At 43.7% G+C, this 14,062-nt stretch overlaps 1 protein-coding gene across 1 annotated transcript in view; it reads left to right on the plus strand.

Moving 5' to 3' along the window:
• The window catches only part of MACROD2 (mono-ADP ribosylhydrolase 2), a 1,251,138-nt gene that overhangs the window by 93,281 nt on the left and 1,143,795 nt on the right, over positions 1 to 14,062 (plus strand). The window lies entirely within an intron of this gene.

Here is a 14,062-nt window from a genome sequence, read left to right on the forward strand (position 1 = left end):
TGAATGTGGCCACTAGGTTGGGATTCTTTTGTAGCATACTATACCCTTTCACACTAAAAAATATAAATGTGGTCAGTAGTGCTTCAGCGGAAGAGAGAGTACCATTTCATAACGTCCCACAGGAAGAGAGGATATGTTTCTGTGGGGCGGGTGGTATTGAAACTGTAATGAACTTTTTTTTATTCTATCCTTTTTATGAGGTGATCCACGAAAATTGTATAAACCCCATCTTCATCTATAGAGTTGGACTTCCTGATATTCTAAAGCTATCTTGTTTATTGAACACTTCTGATCCAACCACATGTGAAGACGTACATAGTTTCTTGCAAACAACAATAGAGCTTCGTCATGGTGTTAATCCATAGGACTTTTTATTATAGTTCCCATAATTTTTAGTGATTCCAGGGTGGATTTGATGGTTTATTTGCTTTTTTCCCCATTTTAATAATATTGTATTTTGGAATGTCATAACTAAATTTTAAACTAACTCTATTTTTTGTGATTGGTGTGCTGTTAATACTTTTGTGATGCCAATAAAGGCTATGGATTGGAATGGGATGGAGTACTGTCTTTCCGCAATAGGAAATAGCCCCTTGGTGCTTAGACCGAGAGGAGGGTTGGAAGGGCTTGGGAGGACTGGTGCTAGGCCCGACTTGGTTTTTGGGGCAGGGGCAAGGTTAAAAGGGGAGGAAGTGGTGGCCGATGAATTCACAATTATATCTAGTTGATAGTTCCATGGGAATGTCAACTCAATGCATGGCAGCTGTGAAAAAGGCAAACTCTATGCTGGGGATAATAAGGAAAGGAGTTGATAATAAAACTGCAAGGATTGTCATGCCCTTATATAACAAATGCAGCGAATCGCTATATGACTTGGAGTACTGTGTCCAAAGCGCTTCTGGTCAGCCACATCCTCAAAAAAAAAAAGCGATATTGAAGAGATAGAAAAAGTGCAGAGAAGGGCAACGAGGATGATTGAAGGACTGGAGCACCTTCCTTATGAGGAGAGGCTGCAGCCGCTTGGGGACTCCCCTTTTTTTTTGAAGTTTGGAGAGGAGGCGCCTTGAGGGGGGATAATGATTGAAGTCTATAAAATTATGCATGGGGTAGAAAATGTTGACAGAGAGACATTTTTCTCTCTTTCTCACAATACTAGAACCAGGGGACATTCATTGAAAATGCTGGGGGGAAGAATTAGGACTAATAAAAGGAAACACTTCTTCTTCACGCTAAACATTACGTGATTACACAGGTGTTTGGAATATGCTGCCACAGGAGGTGGTGATGGCCGCTAACCTGGATAGCTTTAAAAGGGGCTTGGACAGATTTATGGAGGAGAAGTCGATCTATGGCTACCAATCTTGATCCTCCTTGATCTCAGATTGCAAATGCCTTAGCAGACCAGGTGCTCAGGAGCAGCAGCAGCAGAAGGCCATTGCTTTCACCTCCTGCACGTGAGCTCCCAAAGGCACCTGGTGGGCCACTGCGAGTAGCAGAGAGCTGGACTAGATGGACTCTGGTCTGATCCAGCAGGCTAGTTCTTACGTTCTCATGTTCTTATCTTTCGGTGGGGCAGAGTATAGAAGCAATGTGTCTTTCATGTCAGCACTACCTGAATGTACCTACTGAGCTGCAGCATTGTGTTCTGGAATTTCTCATTTCTCATGGTCTGGATAACATCCTAGAAAGTTCTACTGTTTCTGCTTTTTCTTGCCACAGACTTCTTTACAGATCTGGACAATACACCAATGCTATTGCAACGAAAGATGTCAGTGTTATCATGCATTCAGTACACCTACATATAATTAACATCTCAAGTACGTAGTTTCTTTAAATGTGGAGTGTCATCCCACTGACATACCCCATGAAAACAGCAGGCAACGAGAGAAAGTTGGTTATACAGAACGAGAAACAGGCAAAGAATGTCACAAAATAGAATTCCATTCTTTGGCTTTGATAGTTCAAGACAGGCGAGAAAGCTAATCATTATGACTGAAATATCATTGGAGCAGACAACTTCCACATTATGAGACTTTTATGCTACTGGCAGATTCTTTCCTCCAAAAGCTGCAAGTGGAATTGAAATGAAGGGTCCACAAAGCATTTATTTTAATTAGTCTTTTTAATGACCATATTTTCTCATTTTTTGCAGCGCAAACCCTAATCCTAATTCTCAAGTCGCACAACATGCTACTCTGATGGGAACTGATAAATAGGCTTTGTACTTTCCCTTAGAATTGCCAAGACGTTTCTTGTGTGTGTGTATGTGTGTGTGTGTTTGTGAGTGAGTGAAGTGCTGTCAAGTTCCTTCTGACGCATGGTGACCCTATGAATTAATGACTCCCGGAATGTCTATCACTTGCTCAGGTCTTGAAAGCTGAAGGCTGTGGCTTCCTTTATAGAGTCAATCCATCTCATGTTGGGTCTTCCCCTTTTCCTGCTGCCAAGACATGCTGCAATAAAATCATTGCTAAATTCGGAGCCCCACAATGGAATTGCTGGGTGCTATGGTGAACCTGGCGCCTGGGATTGGTTGGGCCTTGCCTTAAAGCATTTGAAGATTACTATTTTTTACCTTAAAATCGGTGCATCACTTCTCTGGCTGGAGTGCCTGGACTCCTCACTTGAAGACGACTTTACATTTCAGCAATAACACCTTAAAGTTGATGGTTTAAAGATAATGCCCCATAAGGTAAACACCATCATGAATTGATTGGATGTAATTATGCACAGCATTGCAGTGCTTACTACAGTTTATGCAATTTTGTAATCACATCGGGACTTCTTAAAACTTGGCACAACTTGCCTTTGGCACAGATAAAGTGGAAAACCAGGATTTTTGCTTGACAGCTAGTACTCCGCGTGAAGAAGTGGCTTCATCGTGGAACTGAGGTTGCAATTCCCATCTCTCTCTGTAATCTTGTTTCCCTTGGAAGAGACCCAAGTGAGGCCAACATTCATTATAATTGTACGTTAGATGACAATTCTGTGCATTTGTAACAAGGGGAAAATGTTGTGAGCCACACAGATGTAACTATGACAAACAAGGGAGAACGGGCCAGCTGGGTGCTTTAAAATGATAAATGCATGACACAGAGATAGAGTAGACACGCACCATGAACTCACAGCATAAAGTACAAAGCCTTTCAAAATGGGATGTGAGGTTGTTTCCCAGAACTCCTAGGGCGATTCTGCACACGAGTAAAATAGGTTCGACCCAGTTCCCTGAGAAGGGTACTAACCTAGGTCGAAGCCATTGTTGTTCCCCACTGCAACCAGCTTGATCCCAGCTCAGAGGGCGGAATCATCCTGTGCCTCTTTGCCGCTCCGTTCCGATTGGCTACTGTTCTACGGCCATGTTCCATCTATCCACACACGTTATAAAAAAAACTGCCACAGGAATGGAGGGACAAGGTGGCGTTTTTTGATTGGCCAGCTGTATGCATGCCCAAAACACTCAGCTGTGATTGGCTGAATGGGGGATTCCTGGCACCCGAGATTCCGCACTTTACTGGAACTGAGTTCGAGCTGAGTTCGAGCGTGGTTCCCTGAAAAAGTAGTAGTTCCCAACTGGAGTCGGAAATTTGACCGTTACACAGGGCGGAGCTGGTACAAAACCACCTCGATCCCAGTGGTTGTGCGGAGCACTTAGGTCGAACGCAGCTTGAACTTAGGTCAATAACGCAAGTGTGGAATCGACCCTAGTCTTCGCAGGGTAGGAGAACACAGATCAGAACTGGCAGCTAAATGGGGTGGGGCCTGCTGTTACCAAAGGCACGCCACCACCTTCATTAGGGAAGCCCATCTTGGAGCTTGGATGAGTTGGCAGTTCTTATCACACCTATCAAGATAGTTCACAAAACACTAGCAGATGTTTGATTTATATTTTATTTCCCAAGGAAAAGCTGATAAAGGGAGGAATTAACTTGTTCAAGAGTTCCAACTAAGGCACTAAAGAGAAGAGCAGTCTGCTAACCCAGCAAATAAGCCATAAGGCTCTGTGTCATCCTGAATTTCCAAACCCGGAGGAGCCAGTGTGGGGTAGTGGTTAGAAGTTCCACCATGCTAAGCATTATCATTGCAAGTGCAGCTCAGTGGGAAACCACCGGAGCCATCAGTTCAAGTGCAACTCAGTGGGAAACCACCGGAGTTATCATTGCAAGTGCAGCTCAGTGGGAAACCACCGGAGCCATCAGTTACAGAGTCAGCATGGTGCAGTGGTTAAGAGGGGTGGACTGTAATTTTCACATGAGTGGTGGACTCTAATCTGGTGAACTGGGTTTGTTTCCTCACTCCTCCACATGAAGCCTACTGGGTGACCTTTGGTTAGTTGCAGTTCGGAACTCTCTTGGCCCCACCTACCTCCCAAGGTGTCTGTTGTGGGGAGAGGAAGGGAAAGTTGTAAGCTGCTTTGAGACTTCTTGTGGTTGGGAACAGCGAGGTATAAATCCAAACTCTTATTCTTTTATTGTATACATGAGGGCCAGAGTCGCAGCAGTACTGCATTACATTAGGAAGGATTATATATGCCAGTATGCATATGCTGTCAAGTTGCAACCAGCTGATAGTGATACCAGGAGTTTTCGAGGCGAGTGAGAAGCTAAGGTGGTTTGCCATTGCCTTCTTCTGTAGAGTTTTCCTTGATGGTCTCCCATCCAAGTACTAACCAGGGCCAACCCTGCTTAGCTTCCGAGATCGTACTAGCGTTTACCATCCAGGTCAAAGCCTTTATGTATGTGTGTAAAGCGCTGTCATGTCACAGCTGACTTATGCCAACCCCAGCCAAGGGGCTTTCCAGGCAAGTGAGAAGCAGGGATGGTTTGCCATTGCCTTTCTTTGCCGAGCCTTGTTTAGCAGTCTCCCATCCAAGTGCTGACCCTGATTAGCTTCTGAGAACTGATGAGATCAGGCTATATCATACCAATCCACATCCCTAGAGAAATGGCCTACTCAGCTGGAATTGGTCCCTACTGCCATTGAGATCAACCTCATTTAACAGCATTCTCCCAACCCCAGGGTGAGGGGCTGTGCTGCTGCGCCGTTCTTCCAAAAATGCAGTGCCACGGCAAGCCGACAGCACCTGCTGTGAGCAAAGGGGGGGGGGGCAACGAGTTGTGTGAACAGGCAGACAATCAGTCAATAAACAGCAGTGGCAGATAAGCATCTTATGGTTGCCTTTCTTTGTGGTGTCTGCACACCACGCTGGTGGATAAATTTTAAGTAAATAAAAATGAATGTGATTTTAGTTACTGTTAGTCCTCATTGAGGGACTGGAGCACCTTCCCTATGAGGAGAGGCTGAAGCGTTTGGGACTCTTTAGTTTGGAGAGGAGGCGGCTGAGGGGGGATATGATTGAAGTCTACAAAATTATGCATGGGGTAGAAAATTTTGACAGAGAGAAATTGTTCCCCTCTTTCTCACAATACTAGAACCAGGGGGGCATTCCATTGAAAATGCTGGGGGGGAAGAATTAGGATCAATAAAAGGAAACACTTCTTTCACGCTAACGAACATGTGATTGGTGCAGGTGCTCTTGGAATATGCTGCCACAGGAGGTGGTGATGGCCACTAACCTGGATAGCTTTAAAAGGGGCTTGGACAGATTTATGGAGGAGAAGTTGATTTATGGCTACCAATCTTGATCCTCTTTGATCTGAGATTGCAAATGCCTTAACAGACCAGGTGATCGGGAGCAACAGCCGCAGAAGGCCATTGCGTTCACATCCTACATGTGAGCTCCCAAAGGCACCTGGTGGGCCACTGCGAGTAGCAGAGAGCTGGACTAGATGGACTTTGGTCTGATCCAGCTGGCTTGTTCTTATGTTCTTATGAGGTTTTAAATTGTGGGCTTCTCTGTGTTTTTATAGTTGTTTTATTTGTATTTTGAGCTGCCTGCATTACTGCAAGGTAGAAGGCAGCTAAAAATGTTTCAAATAAAGACTGCCGACTCTCCGGCAAATGCTCACCAAGTGTACAGATGAGCATTATTTGTGTATGTGTGGGTTTCTGTGTTTCTGTGCGTGTGTGTGTGTGTGTGTGTGTGTGTGTGTGTGTGTGTGTGAAAGAGAGTGAGAGAGAGTTTGCGGAGAAGCAGCAGCCTTTCAATGTACCCTCTTTTCATACTTCAGAACTGGGAAGCTTTTACCAGGATTTAAAATTCAAGTCTGTCCATTTTTGTTTTTCACTCGGACCCGAAGACTCGGTTAAATCAGGGAACAAAAAACGTTAACTTTAGCCGTCTTCAAGAAGCACTTCAGAAACTTTGTAAGGCTGAATCGAATACTTCTTTTCATTAGACCCTTCCTTTCTGATTCTGCACATCTTTTGGCTGTAATAAAATGCCCAACTGTGGAGCTAGTTAAAGCTTATTTCTGTGGAGGAAGTATGTATTATTCTGTTTGTTCAAGATACCCACCTTTCTCTGCAAGAGGTTCAAGGTGACATGAACTGTGGGCGGGACGTTAACAGTGAAGGCAAGCTTTTTTCCCCTTTTTAAAAGTTTGGCTTGCTTGTCTTTCCACAGCTGCTCGTATAAATGATTTACATTGCAGCTATATAATTTAGCTAGTATTGATAAAGAAATAACACCTCGCTGGTACTGACAAGCATTTTTGTTCCTTAATCTGTATGAGTGAGTCTCCTGGCTCAGCAACTTGACGGTAGAGGGAAGTGAGCGAAGGACACCAGTAATAACGTTTTCCTACCGGCTGAAAGCTGAAATAAGTTTGAAAAAGCTACTCAGTCCAGAAGCCTTATCTGTGTCAATAAACATTGCCTGGAGGCAGGTATGTAATTAAACAAGAGGACTAACTGATGATGGATGGATGCTCGAGAGCTTGTGGAGGCATAAGGAAGGCGGAAGGACTGTCGTAAAGCACTCGTTCCGTGTATTAATCAAGACTACCCCATGGCTTCAAACATGCCGATATTGCAAATGAGGGTGTGTTTTTCCCCCAACTATGTTTGAACCATCGTTAGCTTCTACAAAGAGGCAATGTAGAAAGCAAAGTTTTTGGCTTCTGTTTTTCCACATATTTGCCAGACTTGTTACCACCAACTAGCGTATCTTTTTTCTTTCTTTAAAATGTTTATTAGCCTCCTTTCTTCGTTCACAGAGCTCAAGGCAAGATAAAATACATACCATAAAATACTTTAGAACCAAAATTTGCAGTTGCAGTTCGGGACTGCTAGTCAACTCAATCATATGTGGACCCTAATAAAACTGCCTGTAACGGCTTCCTAAAGACTGAAAGCGAGGGGCCCAGGCACATCTCCTGGGGAGGTTGTTCCATAAAGTTGCATATTTGTGCATTCCTCTTCACTCCCCCTTCTCCCGGAACAGAGAATCAGAGTAAGCTGGGATGGGGGATGAAAGTAAAATTTTAAGCGTCTGATGAATTTTCTGATTTGTTATTAATTTTAACATATATTAGTATAGATTATAGTGGAAGGCTCCTCAAGTCTTTAAAAAGCTGGAAGTATCGCTTTACAGAAATAGTCTTTATTGTTTCTCCTTAAATGTATCCTTGGACAACCAGTTCATGGCCTAAGACAACCTTTGTTCCTTAAAACAGATTTTTGCAACGGTGGGTAGAATATTGATAAAAGGAGTTTGCCTAAGCTAGCTGCTTTTCTATTGTATAGTGCTGAGGAGTGGGTGTGGGATGTGGAGAGCACTCCCCTGGTGCGGGACAGTGGGTTAGCACCTCTCATTCATTCTTACATGTAGGAAATAATAAGGCACCATTGAACGGCTTTAAAAAAAATAGGTATTTTGTAAAATGGTACGAAGTTCCGGGTAAGCAAACGGTAAACCGGGGATGACGGCAGGTTTTTTTTTTGGCAGAAAAAGAATACATTTCTTGCTTTTAAAAAGAGAGAATAATCTGTCTTGTTTAAAGACTATCTGCAGTGCAAGCAAAATGAGATTTGGTATGCTTACTAGAAATTCCCAGTTTACAGCAAGTCTTTTATTGATTGATTGATTGGATTTATATCCTGCCCAATCCCCGAAGGGCTCTGGGCGGGCTACAACAAGTTTAGAACATTAAAATATGGCTCTCAGTCCTCCTCCTGCCCTCCCCTCACCTCTCTCTTCCCTTCCCCCAGAGTAGCCAGAGGAGGCCGGGGCGGGTGGGCAAGGCAGGCAAGCAGGCAGGCAGGCGCGGTAGTCCTACTGCTGCTGCTGCTGCTGCTGCGTCTCTGGGTTGTCTTGGCCCAGGCGCGCTGCAGCAGCTGCCCAAAGAAGGATCCCCCTCGTCAGGGAGCGAAGCAGCCATGAGCGGTGGCGAGGTGGTCTGCTCGGGTAATTTTTTAAAAACAAAACAAAACATAAAATATGGCTCTCAGATCAAACTGGCTGAACACATCATTAACAACCAGCGACCCATGCTGGAAAATGATGTTCTTCTCACAGTCAATGGGAGGCAAACCTTTTCTTGCCCAAAGACAGTCTCCAACCGGGGCCTGCAACAAACCAAGATCTGTCCTCATATCCACTCATTCACTTGTTCATTTGCCAATGTTATACATGCCCTCCAATGTCAGCAGTGCCCTTCCACTCGAATAATGCACATGTAGCTCAGTCCCTCCTGTCTGTGCGATCTCCTTTTCTGAAAGGTTTGTACTGGTGTTAACACCAGGTCATCCAAATAGGAAGTCAACAGGCCTAATATGAAAAAGAAATGTAAGGTCAAAAGGGTGGAGATCCCCTGTTTCCATTGAAGGGGCTGTGGCTCAGTGGAATAGCCTCTGTTTGGCATGCAGAAGGTCTCAGGATCAATCCTCAACATCTCCAATTATAAAAAAAACATGGCAACAGGTGATATGAAAGAGACCCTGGATAGCAGCTGCTAGTCTGGGTGGACAAGACCAATTGTGATGGATTACGGGTCTTATTTAGAAGTCAGCTTCATGTGTCTTCATGTGGCATCTTGTTCATAGCCATTTCCTGCTGAACTCCACTCTTTCTTTGATGGGGGGGGGGAGAACTTGGGTTCAGAAAAGCACAACTCTTTCTTAATATAACTTGATTTGTAAGAAGACCCTTGGGATATGAGACTTCTTTAACATCAACATCCTGAGAGGCAGCAGGGGGTAGTGGTTAAGAGCAGTGGACTCTAATCTGAAGAACTGGGTGTGATTCCCCGCTCCTCCGCTTGAGTGGCATAGTCTTATCTGGTGGATTTGTTTCCCCACTCCTCCGTATGAAGCCTGCTGGCTGACCTTGGGCTAGTCGCAGTTCTCTCCGAACTCTCTCAACCCCACCTACCTCAGAAGGTGTCTGTTGTGAGCAGAGGAAGGGAGACTCCTTTGAGACTCCTTACAGGAGAGAATGGCAGAATATAAATCCAAACTCCTCTGAGTTGCCTTCGTTTTTTTATCCCTGAAAGACTACTCCACTGACATAGTTACAGCTAGGTTTCCTGACTTTAATACCACTTTCAGTTGGCTGCTAAAGTAAGCCCCGAAAGTAAAGGGCAACAAATGTAGCATATAATTCTGTGGACTCCCGAAAAACACAACATCTGCCAGAAGCATCTATCAAAGCGATTTCAATCCAATGATGCGGCACATAGTCAAAAGATGTAAGCCGTTCTAATCCAGTGCTTTCAGCTGCTTCAGATCCGGCCTCTGCTGCTCGTTGCCAGGGCCCGGCTGACAAGTTCTTCAAAGCATGGAAGCAAGAAAGCTCAGCAGCGCCTAGCGACAGAGCTCTTCCGAGGGTTTCCAACTGACAGCTGTTTGCTTTGGGTTTATATACTACGAAAACAATCCGGGTGGCGAATAACATAAATGGCACCGTGTTCCAGTCCAGGAATCTTTATTACAATGAATTTAGCTTTGGGCAAGCTGCCCTAATCAGCATATTTTGACAAGAAATTCACTGACTGTGTATTTATTTTTTCCTGAATATCATGCATTATTTATGCCGGAACATTTATGGGTGGCATATAGCTGCACATGATAAACTTTTATGCCAGCATAAAATATTAATTTGTAGGAAGCTTTGCCCGAGTTATTTTGCTTATCTGTAATCTACAGCAAAAATCGTCATTACCCAAGATATGCTAATGAGGTGTGCAGTTTTAACGGTACTTTTTTTTTACTCTTGAAATGTTGTTTTAAGATGTTGCATGTAATTAATAATAGGCAAATAGGAGGGAATTTTGGTCGCCTGACTGTGCAGAGTTGTTGTAAATAATTTGTAACTGCTGTAAGTAAATTGTAAATAAATGCTGGGAATATATGCGGGTATATTTCCAAATTGATTTAGTTGTGGAAATAACATACTCCTCTAACTAGGAAGAAATTTTTCATAGGAATTCATTTGTGTGTTATATTAAACAAGGAACATCTTTTTAGAGCTACATTTTATGCATTTTGTTAGAAAACATCTGTTCCTATTCATAGCCTTCTGTACCTGCACAGAAGACCACTCTACGAACAACAGTTACAAGTAAGTGCAACTTTGTTCTTCCCTTCCAGCTATGGTTTTTACCATAAAGATGGGCCCATATCCTAGAACTTCACATTGATGTCACTCCAGATATTCACTGGAAGTTTTAAAGCCATTTTTTAAAATTAGAAAACACCAATGAAGTATGTGTACAGGTCTGTCATCACTTACTACTGGATAGCAGTCGATTGTTTAGCAGTTGTCAGGTGGTGGTGGTATTCAAAAGTACTTAAGAGAAAAGGTGCTCACTAGTAAGAGTATGCTCTGAAAGGCTCAATTTTGTCTTACCAAGAGATAGATAAAAGAAAAATAGATACCCAAGAGGGTACAGGCTTTCAGTGGAATTGGGCTTGTCAAGGATGGTTGTCAAGGTTAGATTACACATGGATGGTTACAGTGGTGGGATCCAAAAATTTTAGTAACAGGTTCCCTCACCAGCCCCGCCCTTCAGCAAAGGGGACAGAGGCGTACCTAGGAAAACCTGAGCCCTGGGCAAAACCTGAGTTGGATGCCCCCCCTCCATGGGCAGCCACCCCACCACGACCCCCCAAATTTCTTTTGCACCAGGTCATTTCTAAATCATCATCACATTATAGAAAATGCCCCAACTCACAAATCTGAACACAGCAATGGTGAAACACACAGGTTCTTTGATATTGGGGAGACTTCGGGGCTGGTGGAGATAAAAGGTACGTAAGGCTATTGAGTAGGAATCAATGAATTGCGGTACCTGAAAGGGATTAACCCAGTTCAGGGAGTTACATTATTAGTCACAATTGCTACATGGAACCTTCACATTCAAAGGCAGTATGCCTCTTGGGGAGGCGAGGGCGGGAGATGGAAAAGCGGACCCAATTAGTAACCCCCTCTCGCACAATACACAAATACTAGTTAGGTAACTCCACTCTCGGGAACTGGTGAGAACCTGCTGGATCCCACCTCTGGATGGTTGTCAAGGTTAGATTACACATGGAACTACTGACTGGAGGTCCAGAGTGAGGAGAATATCAAATACAGTGAACATGTCTGGGAGGACCAAGTTTTCTGAAAATGAAAAGAAACTGACAACATATCAAGACCCTTTCGTCCATGTCTTGGTGAATATGGAAGGTTTCTGTAACTGCCGAGTTTGTTTAGTATTTTATATGTTGACAGGCTGTTTGTCTGAGGGGCAGGCACTGTGACAAGGGTTTTCCACCACGGCTTTTAAAAAGCGGGAAAAGCAGCTTTTCAACACGGTCCACTATTTCAAATATATCTTTTTAGCATTTTCTGTGTGTGTGTGTGTGTGGAATAAGCCGGATTATATTTTTATACACAGAGGCTAAAACAAAACATTTTTCTCCATTGGGGGAGTAAAAGGCAAAATATTCTGTCCCCAGTCGGTATCGTTCCTCAGTTTGTTGAAGCTAGTAACTTATCCTGTCAATGTGCCTGGATTCATGGTTTGCACTTCATGAAACTTTTCTGCCATTAATTTTTCTGATTTTGAATTGTCGGTAGTCAGGGACACAGCTGTGGTCCAGAAGCAAGCATTTATAGGGCATCCATGGGCCTTTCCCCACTTTTCCCTTGGCCGCCGTCGCTGCCATGCTGCAAGTAATTCCTGCAGTGCGCGCTGCATCCCTGGTGCGCTACCGGCATCCCTGCACCGGCTAAGCGGGTCATCAAAAGGCACCATTTGCAAGAGCGCCAGGGATGCCTCGCGCTGAGGGGGCACGACAGCGGCAGCGTCGGGGCGGCTGCACTGTCACCACCCCTCTCGTGGGGAGTGCTGGGGGACCCCGCGCTACTCTCCTCAAGTAGCGCAGAGCTTAAGGTAAGTGGGGAAAGGCCCCATATCTAAATAAATTTCCAACCCTGTCCATTTTCCCCTTTGGGAACTTTTAAATTCCCTTCCCTTGAAGTTGTCCTTCATATGAAACTTCACTTTCCCTCTCCACTTCTAGTACAACAATGCACTCAGAGTTGCATCAGATGCTTCTTTTTCCTGTAACAGGATAATCATACATAGGAAAACAAATCTGTACATCCTGTCATTTAAGGGGAGCTGAATAAATAACATTGCCAAAGACAAAAAGAAAAGCACCCTTATCCCTTTCTATATCTTTATAGAATGGCAGAGAAATTGTGCTTGTGAATAACTTTAGAAAAACTGAATTGAACGCAAAATGGTATCATATACTGCTCTGATGTACATGGTCTGTCATTTCTGGTATAGGGTATTCACTGGTTTAATAAGAATGGCTAGGAGCATGGATGTTCAGAATTATATATATGTTCATATTGTTAACTAAGCCTCTACACAGTATATTTAAAAAGTATATGAATTGGTGTTTGATTTAGCCATGTGACAATAGCAATGTAAAAGGTGATTATATTCATTTTTCACATTTACAAGTTAAATTTCAGACTTGAAAGCCTACCTCATACACTTTGAAAGAGGGACATATTTGTATAGTGGAATTTTATGGATCTAAGCAAGAACATGATTAGGGTGGTACTCGCATCAAGAGCAGGGACGTGTCATTTTACATAATTTTGAACAAAATGACATGTTGCAGAATAACTAGGAACTGGCAGTTTTTGCCCTGTGGTTCAGTATAAACATAAATTGCTATGTAAATTTTACTTTATTGCTATTTATTTTACTTCACTGATACCCCATCTTTCTCCCCACTGGAGACCGAAAGTGGCTTATATTGTTCTTTGCTCCTCCTTTTATATCTCCACAACAACCCTGTGAAGTAGGATAGGCTGAGAGAGTGGTCCGAGGTCACCCAAAGAGGAGAAGAAGAAGAAAAAGAAGAAGAGTTTGGATTTATATCCCCCCTTTCTTTCCTGTAGGAGACTCAAAGGGGCTTACAGTCTCCTTGCCCTTCCCCCCTCACAACAAACACCCTGTGAGGTAGGTGGGGCTGAGAGAGCTCCGAGAAGCTGTGACTAGCCCAAGGTCACCCAGCTGGCGTGTGTGGGAGTGTACAGGCTAATCTGAATTCCCCAGATAAGCCTCCACAGCTCAAGCGGCAGAGCTGGGAATCAAACCCGGTTCCTCCTGATTAGATATACGAGTTCTTAACCTCCTACGCCACAGAGCTTCCATGGTAGAGTAGGAATTCAAACCAGCGTCTTCCAGATGCTAGTCAGACACTCCAACCACTGCACAACACTGGCTCTCCTATGGCAATGACTCATTTGTTAAATTTACACTGCTGCAGTGGTTCATTTATTAATTTGGGCTCCTAAGGTAGTGATGGGTATTTAGTATCATATCAATACAATAGAACAACAACGCGTATGTTGCTCTTTTTATCCTTTCCCTACTCCATCTCTTTCAGGAATATTGGGGAAGAGGCAGCTGGGTGGAGACACAGTTTTATGCTCATGTTTGTGGACATTTGTTGCAGCAGCCCATTCCTGGCAAGGTGGTCAAGCTATGGATACTGACAAAGAACCTTCAGATGGGCTGTTCTTTTCCACGGACTACGAGCAGCCAGAGACTTTTGATTTTGTGACTTGTGCCATGCTTCAGAGACATTTGAGGTGTACAACAGTTTGTTACGAATGCATCCATAAAATAAAGGGAAATAGAAATGAAGCATC

This window comes from Sphaerodactylus townsendi, linkage group LG01 (assembly GCF_021028975.2).
Source record: "Sphaerodactylus townsendi isolate TG3544 linkage group LG01, MPM_Stown_v2.3, whole genome shotgun sequence".
Classification (NCBI taxonomy): domain Eukaryota; kingdom Metazoa; phylum Chordata; class Lepidosauria; order Squamata; family Sphaerodactylidae; genus Sphaerodactylus; species Sphaerodactylus townsendi.